The sequence below is a fragment of the Heptranchias perlo genome, chromosome 41 (assembly GCF_035084215.1).
Source record: "Heptranchias perlo isolate sHepPer1 chromosome 41, sHepPer1.hap1, whole genome shotgun sequence".
NCBI classification, from domain to species: Eukaryota; Metazoa; Chordata; class Chondrichthyes; order Hexanchiformes; family Hexanchidae; genus Heptranchias; species Heptranchias perlo.
Window position 1 is genome coordinate 1831701 of NC_090365.1, and position 9435 is coordinate 1841135.

The 9435-nt window shown below is 51.4% G+C and overlaps 1 long non-coding RNA gene across 1 annotated transcript; it reads left to right on the plus strand.

Annotated features, from left to right (window-relative positions):
- The first annotated feature begins 24 nt into the window (after positions 1-24).
- LOC137305910 (uncharacterized) lies at positions 25-9434 on the plus strand. Its single transcript, XR_010958785.1, has 3 exons — positions 25-948; positions 2198-2560; positions 8120-9434. It is a non-coding gene; the product is annotated as an uncharacterized lncRNA (long non-coding RNA).
- Position 9435: the final 1 nt, after the last annotated feature.

Genomic DNA, 9435 nt, shown 5'->3' on the forward strand with positions numbered 1-9435 from the left:
GGATGTAAAAGATCCCAAGGCCATTATTTTGAAGAAGAGTGTCCTGGGGCCAATATTTATCCCTCAACCAACATCACTAAAACAGATTATCTGGTCGTTATCACATTGCTGTTTGTGGGATCTTGCTGTGCACAAATTGGCTGCCGCGTTTCCTACATTACAACGATACTTCAAAAAGTATTTCATTGGCTGTAAAACGCTTTGGGACGTCCTGAGGGTGTGAAAGGTGCTGTAGAAATACAAGTCCTTTAATTTTTTGATGAGCAGAGGGCTGGCCAGGGGAAAATAACTGGTAAACGATGTTCATTATCGCAAAACAAAAGGTCTTCTTGAAAGAAGCAGACGTTCATGTCAGAATATGTCCGAGAGCCAACGACACAGATTTTTAAAAAGTATTTTAATTTTTTATTTTACCCCCCTCCTCCATTAAAGACACCGATTATTTCTGGGCACAGGCTACCCTTCAGTACCTCACCCGTGGCTTTTGTTGACGTGTGAGCCTAGACGGTGAATGTCGGACTATTCGACTGTGGCAGGCGTCATTGTTTATCCTGGCCTTGCCCGAGATCGATCCGGTGAATTTTCCAGCAGGGGGTAAATGAATAGGGAACGGAGTGGGAATCCTGGATGATTTTCTCTCTTTACCACCCCTCCCCCCCACCCCCTTCAGCATCTTCTCTAACCCAGGGGCGCTGAGGCAGATTGCAGCACCCAAACTCGGTGAACGTCGGCACAGACTGGGGATGGAATCCTGGGGCCTACAGGTCTGCTCGCTCGGCACAGATCTGTTTGAAGTGGTGACGGTTTCTGGTTGTTTGGAGCTGGCTGGGAGACACGAGCCACCCATGATGATGGAGCAGACTGGGAGAGAGTGGGGGAGGATCCACACGACACAGAGGCCGAAGTATTGCCGGGAGCCGGGCTCTCTGGACCAGTGGTAGCAAAAAGGTCGGGGTGTTGTCACTTTCACTGTATTGCACAAAAGAAAATGTTGTTGCGTCTCTCTCGCTCTCTGTCTGTCTGCGTGTCTCTCTCGCTCTCTGTCTGTCTGCGTCACTCTCTCGCTCTCTGTCTGTCTGCGTCACTCTCTCGCTCTCTGTCTGTCTGCGTCACTCTCTCGCTCTCTGTCTGTCTGCGTCACTCTCTCGCTCTCTGTCTGTCTGCGTCACTCTCTCGCTCTCTGTCTGTCTGCGTCACTCTCTCGCTCTCTGTCTGTCTGCGTCACTCTCTCGCTCTCTGTCTGTCTGCGTCACTCTCTCGCTCTCTGTCTGTCTGCGTCACTCTCTCGCTCTCTGTCTGTCTGCGTCACTCTCTCGCTCTCTGTCTGTCTGCGTCACTCTCTCGCTCTCTCTGTCTGCGTCACTCTCTCGCTCTGTCTGTCTGCGTCACTCTCTCGCTCTCTGTCTGTCTGCGTCACTCTCTCGCTCTCTGTCTGTCTGCGTCACTCTCTCGCTCTCTGTCTGTCTGCGTCACTCTCTCGCTCTCTGTCTGTCTGCGTCACTCTCTCGCTCTCTGTCTGTCTGCGTCACTCTCTCGCTCTCTGTCTGTCTGCGTCACTCTCTCGCTCTCTGTCTGTCTGCGTCACTCTCTCGCTCTCTGTCTGTCTGCGTCACTCTCTCGCTCTCTGTCTGTCTGCGTCACTCTCTCGCTCTCTGTCTGTCTGCGTCACTCTCTCGCTCTCTGTCTGTCTGCGTCACTCTCTCGCTCTCTGTCTGTCTGCGTCACTCTCTCGCTCTCTGTCTGTCTGCGTCACTCTCTCGCTCTCTGTCTGTCTGCGTCACTCTCTCGCTCTCTGTCTGTCTGCGTCACTCTCTCGCTCTCTGTCTGTCTGCGTCACTCTCTCGCTCTCTGTCTGTCTGCGTCACTCTCTCGCTCTCTGTCTGTCTGCGTCACTCTCTCGCTCTCTGTCTGTCTGCGTCACTCTCTCGCTCTCTGTCTGTCTGCGTCACTCTCTCGCTCTCTGTCTGTCTGCGTCACTCTCTCGCTCTCTGTCTGTCTGCGTCACTCTCTCGCTCTCTGTCTGTCTGCGTCACTCTCTCGCTCTCTGTCTGTCTGCGTCACTCTCTCGCTCTCTGTCTGTCTGCGTCACTCTCTCGCTCTCTGTCTGTCTGTCTGCGTGTCTCGTTTTTTTGTAGAAAAATGCTCCTGCTCTGTTGAATAAAGGGAGTGACCTTTAACCCGTATCTATTACCATTAGATAATCGCAGCATCAAATCCAACCTGCCCATCACATCAGTTTATAAACTGCAGCCCAGGAACTGCAAGAACTTAGAACTGACCGCAGTCGCCAGATGTTGAGGGGGTGATGTTCAGCGAGTCCCTCCCTGCCCAACATCCAGATGTGATCTTAAAAGCAGCCAAAGCACCTCCCTCGACAATACCGCCAAAAGCACATTGGCTGGCCAATCATCCAGTTGCTGTTTGTGGGATCTTGCTGTGCGTGAAGCGGCTGCCGTGTTGGCCTACTCAACAACTGCGACTACGCTGCAAAGTACTTCATTGGCTGTGAAGCGCTGTGGGACGTCCTGAGGGCATGAAAGGCGCTATATAAATGCAAGAGGTACAGGCGCTTTTTGGGATGAGATTTTTCTGTGTCGATATGGGGCTGATGTTTGCATCTGGTCTGTGCAGCTGATTGTCAAACCACTGAGTCTTGGGATGTTTTACAACAACAATCACCTGCATTTATATAGCGCCTTTAACGTAGTAAAACATCCCAAGGCGCTTCACAGGAGAGATTATCATGCAAAATTTGACACCGAGCCACATAAGGAGATATTAGGACAGGTGACTAAAAGCTTGGTCAAAGAGGTAGGTTTTAAGGAGGAGAGAGAGGCGGAGAGGTTTAGGGAGGGAATTCCAGAGTTTAGGGCCGAGGCAGCTGAAGGCACGGCCGCCAATGGTGGAGCGAAGGAAATCGGGGATGCGCAAGAGGCCAGAATTGGAGGAGTGCGGAGATCTCGGAGGGTTGTAGGTCTGGAGGAGGTTACAGAGATAGGGAGGGGGGTGAGGGCCATGGAGGGATTCGAACACGAGGATGAGAATTTTAAAATCGAGGCGTTGCTGGACCGGGAGCCAGTGTAGGTCAGCGAGCACTGGGGGTGATGGGTGAACGAGACTTGGTGCGAGTTAGGATACGGGGGGCAGCAGAGTTTTGGATGAGCTCAAGTTTATGGAGGGTGGAAGATGGGAGGCCGGCCAGGAGAGCATTGGAATAGTCCAGTCTGGAGGTAACAAAAGCAGGGATGAGGGTTTCAGCAGCAGATGAGCTGAGGCAGGGGCGGAGACGGGCGACGTTACGGAGGTGGAAGTAGGCGGTCTTGGTGAACGTTTCACTGTTAAAGTTGCTATATAAATACAAGGTGCTGTTGAGTCACGAGGCATGGAAGGAATGAGTCTGTATTTTTCTCCATTTCTGATTTTTCTTTTTCTGATCTCCCATTTCCTGCCTTCAAGCCTCCACCTGACAGCTGTTGACCCAGTTGCTAAGAGATAGAATCATAGAAAGGTTACAGCATGGAAGGAGTCCATTCTGCCCATCGAGTCCGTGCCGGCTCTATGCAAGAGCAATCCAGCTAGTCCCACTCCCCTGCCCTTTCCCCGTAGCCCTGCACATTTTTTCCTTTCAAGTACTTATCCAGTTCCCTTTTGAAAGCCATGATTGAATCTGCCTCCACCACCCCCTCGGGCAGTGCATTCCAGATCCTAACCACTTGCTGTGTTTTTAAAAAAAAGTTTTTCCTCATGTCACCTTTGGTGTGAGAGTTGCCTCTGGCACGGCTCCTTCTGGTTTCTGTGTGAAGTACCTGGCCTCTGGACGGTGGGCTTGAAGTAGAATTCGGATTGTAAGAGCACAGGTACGCACCCTTGTCTGCTCCTTCTGTAGTGCTGCAGACTGGTGATGGACACGTGATGCCGTGATATATACACTGGTATGTAATGACTATAATCCCGTTCCAACTCCTCGCTAGCAGGTACGTTAGGAGCGGGACGAGGCCATTCAGCCCCTCGAGCCTGCTCTGTATCTCAATTCCATTTTCCCGCATTTGCTCCATATCCCCTGATCCCCTCACCCAACAAAAATCTATCAATCTTGGTCTTGAAAGCTCCAATTGACCCCCAGCCTCAACAGCCTTTTGGGGGAGAGAGTTCCAGATTTCCACTCCCCTTTGTGTGAGAAAATGCTTCCTGATTTTGCTCCTGAACGGACTGGCTCTAACTTTAAGATTTTAGCCCCTCATTCTTGACTTCCCCACCAGAGGAAATAGTTTCTCCGGATCTATCCTATCGAATTCTTTTAACACCTCGATCAGGTCACCCCTCAATCTCCAATACACCATGAAATACAAGCCAAGTTCATGCAACCTGGCCTCGGAAATTAACCCTCTAAGCCCCGGTAGTAATCTCTCTTGCTCTCCTGAAGCCGTTGGCCCCATGCGGAGGGGGGAATGCCTCCCCTACCTGAGTGGCCATTCCTCGCACATGATACCAGTGTGCCTGAGCCTGACTCTCACTCAACATCCACAGACATGCCCAGCCCTCATTGAGGGGGGGGTGGGGGTTGCTGGATAGTCGTCAGCAGCAGGAACGTGGGCTGATTGTCCCACTCTCCCTATCGGGGAGTGCTGGAGCCTGCTGATTTGCCCATAATGTTACCCTCGGCCAAAATCAGCTAACTCGGCAATCAGCCGCGGAACCCTGCTTGACCTGTGTGACTCACCAGTATAACTCGCTGATCCTCTACGGGGGGAGCCTCAGCCTGACTGGTCCTGAGAAAACAGAGCAGTGATGGATTTACAAAGTGCGAACACCAGGAGGCAGCAAGAAACCAAATTTTTTTAAACAATCGTTAACAGCAGCTGAGGAGGGTGATTTATACCACGGTTAAGACACTTTGTTTTTGAACTGTCAGAACGGGAGTGGTTTTAAATCGTTCCAAACATACACCGTTTAAATGTGTTAATGGCTGGAAAATCTTTATTTACAATCAACTTCGATATATTTTTAACCATAGTGAAGGTTCCAGCTGTGGCTCTGAGTCAGCAGGTCGTGGGTTCGAGTCCCACTCCAGAGACTTGAGCACAAAATCCAGGCCGACACTCCCAGTGCAGTACTGAGGGAGCGCTGCACTGTCGGAGGGTCGGTACTGAGGGAGCGCTGCACTGTCGGAGGGTCGGTACTGAGGGAGCGCTGCACTGTCGGAGGGTCGGTACTGAGGGAGCGCTGCACTGTCGGAGGGTCGGTACTGAGGGAGCGCTGCACTGTCGGAGGGTCGGTACTGAGGGAGCGCTGCACTGTCGGAGGGTCGGTACTGAGGGAGCGCTGCACTGTCGGAGGGTCGGTACTGAGGGAGCGCTGCACTGTCGGAGGGTCGGTACTGAGGGAGCGCTGCACTGTCGGAGGGTCGGTACTGAGGGAGCGCTGCACTGTCGGAGGGTCGGTACTGAGGGAGCGCTGCACTGTCGGAGGGTCGGTACTGAGGGAGCGCTGCACTGTCGGAGGGTCGGTACTGAGGGAGCGCTGCACTGTCGGAGGGTCGGTACTGAGGGAGCGCTGCACTGTCGGAGGGTCGGTACTGAGGGAGCGCTGCACTGTCGGAGGGTCGGTACTGAGGGAGCGCTGCACTGTCGGAGGGTCGGTACTGAGGGAGCGCTGCACTGTCGGAGGGTCGGTACTGAGGGAGCGCTGCACTGTCGGAGGGTCGGTACTGAGGGAGCGCTGCACTGTCGGAGGGTCGGTACTGAGGGAGCGCTGCACTGTCGGAGGGTCGGTACTGAGGGAGCGCTGCACTGTCGGAGGGTCGGTACTGAGGGAGCGCTGCACTGTCGGAGGGTCGGTACTGAGGGAGCGCTGCACTGTCGGAGGGTCGGTACTGAGGGAGCGCTGCACTGTCGGAGGGTCGGTACTGAGGGAGCGCTGCACTGTCGGAGGGTCGGTACTGAGGGAGCGCTGCACTGTCGGAGGGTCGGTACTGAGGGAGCGCTGCACTGTCGGAGGGTCGGTACTGAGGGAGCGCTGCACTGTCGGAGGGTCGGTACTGAGGGAGCGCTGCACTGTCGGAGGGTCGGTACTGAGGGAGCGCTGCACTGTCGGAGGGTCGGTACTGAGGGAGCGCTGCACTGTCGGAGGGTCGGTACTGAGGGAGCGCTGCACTGTCGGAGGGTCGGTACTGAGGGAGCGCTGCACTGACGGAGGGTCGGTACTGAGGGAGTGCTGCACTGACGGAGGTGCCGTCTTTCAGATGAGATGTGAAACCGAGGCCCCGTCTGCCCTCTCAGTGGATGTTAAAGATCTCACGGCCACTATTTAGGAGAAGAGCAGGGGAGTTCTCCCTGGTGTCTTGGCCCAATATTTATCCCTCAACCAACATCACTTTTAAAAAAAAAAACAGATGATCTGGTCATGATTCCTTAGCTGATGGGTCAGTGACCAGGGGGCATAGATTTAAAGTAACTGGTAGAAGGATTAAAGGGGAGCTGAGGGGAAATGTTTTCACCCAGAGGGTGGTGGGGGTCTGGAACTCACTGCCTGAAAGGGTGGGAGAGGCAGAAACCCTCAACTCATTTAAAAAGTACTTGGATGTGCACCTGAAGTGCCGAAACCCACAGGGCTACAGACCAAGAGCTGGAAAGTGGGATTAGGCTGGATAGCTCTTCTTTGGCTGGCACGGACACGATGGGCCAAATGGCCTCCTTCTGTGCCCTAACTTTCTATCATTCTATTCTATTTATCACGTTGCTGTTTCTGGGATCTTGCTGTGTGCAAATTGTCTGTCGTATTTCCTACATTACAACAACAGTGACCAAGCTTCAGAAGTACTTTGGAATAGTGAAAGGTGTGATATAATTATTGATATAATTGCAAGTCTTTTTTATGAGGGGAGGGCTGGCCAGGGGGAAAGAACTAATAAATGATTATCATTATTGCAAAACAAAGTTCTTTTCGAAATAAGCAGAAATTCACTCGTGGAATATTTCCGAGAGCCAAAAGCACAGATTGTGTTTTTCGAAAAAAATATTTTTAATTTTCCACGCTCTCAAAAAACATTGGAATAGTCGAGTACAACAGTGATGATAACATGCCAGTTGTGTGAGACCTGTGGCAATAATACAATCTATAAAACCAGCTTTGCTGTGATTGTCCTTCAGGCCATAGCTGGAGCATTGAGTCCAATTCTGGGCACCGCACTTTAGGAAGGATGTCAGGGCCTTTGGAGAGGGTGCAGAGGAGATTTACCAGAATGGTACCAGGGATGAGGGACTTCAGTAATGTGCATAGACTGGAGAAGCTGGGATTGTTCTCCTTGGAGCAGAGACTGTTAAGGGGAGATTTAATAGAGGTGTTCAAAATCATGAAAAGTTTTGATAGAGTAAATAAGGAGAAACTGTTTCCAGTGGCAGGAGGGTCGGTAACCAGAGGACACAGATTTAAGGTAATTGGCAAAAGAACCAGAGGGGGAGATGAGAATTTTTTTTTGCGCAGTGAGTTGTGATGATCTGGAATGCGCTGCCTGAAAGGGCGGTGGAAGCAGATTCAATAATAACTTTCAAAAGGGAATTGGATAAATACTTGAAAAGGAAAGAATTTCTGGCCTTTGGGGAAAGAGCAGGGCGAGGGGACTAATTGGACAGCTCTTTCAAGAGCTGGCACAGGCACAGTGGGCCGAATGGCCTCCTTCTGTGCTGTATGATTCTATGTCCTGACCCTCAATAATTATAAAACGGGGGGAACATGTCCCGTTATCAGGATGGTAATGGGTTAAAGGGAAACTGGAGCAAAGAGGAAAGTGGATTTGAACGTCAGTTCAAGGGTGTGGGTGTCGTATTGCGATGCCCACACTGCTTTCATTTGTCAGAATTTACAGGAAACCGGTAATACGACCATTATTATTAATTCAAGAGGAGAAAATGGGGAAGCTTGGAGAGATAAGAGGCAGATAAAGCATTGCTCGACACCAAGGCGAAAGTCAGTGGCTGGCAGCTGCACGTCAATAGTTTATTGCAACACTATCTCGCCCTCTGCTATCCAAACCGGAGGAGACCTCAGCAGCAAATCGATTGGGTAGCACATCTCCGCACAGATCGGCTTTCAGTTTGTTTTTGCGTTTGTCTTTCGTTAGGTGTGAATGACAGACTGGGAGCTGAGGGCCGTTGAAGAGGCTGATGACTTGGTCCCTGGTATGCGGTTTGTGGATCGTGCCAAGGATTTTCCAGGTGGAGGTGTGCCCTGCGGTCAGTCTCTTTTTTCCCAAAGGTGGTCCGTGGACATTGTGCCACCTAGACAGGCTGAACCCAATCTCGGTGAGGCCACAAGGCAGGTCCACACGAAGCGCATGGTCACTCCCGTGTACTCCACTCGCGCACAGGGTTACAGCCAACTGCAATCTCTCTCGCTCGCTCGCACTCACACTCTCTCACGTTCTCACACTCCACTTCCAACGGGAGTTATCTGGATACGGATCAGGAACAGGGGTCGGGTTCATTTTTCCCGGTCTTAGTCCAGGGATCCTATGACCCACTGTAGCACCTTCCCCCCCACCCACCGAGCTGATCTTAGCCGGTGCAATCAGCACAGACCAGGAATCGAGCCTGGGACCTTCCTAATCTGTATGGCTCAGTGCCACACAAAATGGCCTGTGGAACTGTCCCAGGAATGGAGCTGACTGCTGAAGAAAAAGGGGAGATAAAAGTGAGATTATATATTAGAAAAAAATACCAAGTGTAGTCTTCAGCTGAAGTTGTGTTAGAGGTTGGGGAACAATGAGACCAGGATGTTCAGATGTAATTCAGACCCATTTTAAAGTCATGCATTCTGTGCTTATTTTTGTGTTTCCATTATAATGTCTTAGGCAACTTCTATTAGAAGTATGGACATGTGTGAAACTTGTCAGGCTATAATTACACCATCCATAGAACCATAGAAAAGATACAGCACAGAACGGGGCCGTTCGGCCCATCGTGTCCGCGCCGGCTCGAAGAACAACCAGGTGCCCATTCTAATCCCACCATCCAGCACCCGGTCCGTAGCCCTGCAGCTTACAGCACTTTAGGTGCAAGTCCAGGTACTTTTTAAGAGTTGAGGGTCCCTGCCTCTACCACCAATTCGGGCAGCGAATTCCATACACCCACCACCCTCTGGGTAAAAAAGTTTTTCCTCATGTCCCCTCTAATCCTTCCGCCAATCAGCTTAAATCTATGTCCTCTAGTTCTTGCACTCTCCGCTAGGGGAAACAGGTACTTTCTGTCTACTCTATCTAGCTAGCAGTTGTGCTGTAGTGCCTCCCCCACTGCCAGGAAGGTGTAATTGCAGCGTGACATGTTTACATAGGCAGTTCCCATTGTAAATGTGGACACAGGAATTTACAATGGCAAAAGTTGACAGGAAGTGCATGCAGATGTAAGATTTTTAATATGTAAATACAGAGTTTAAAAGCGA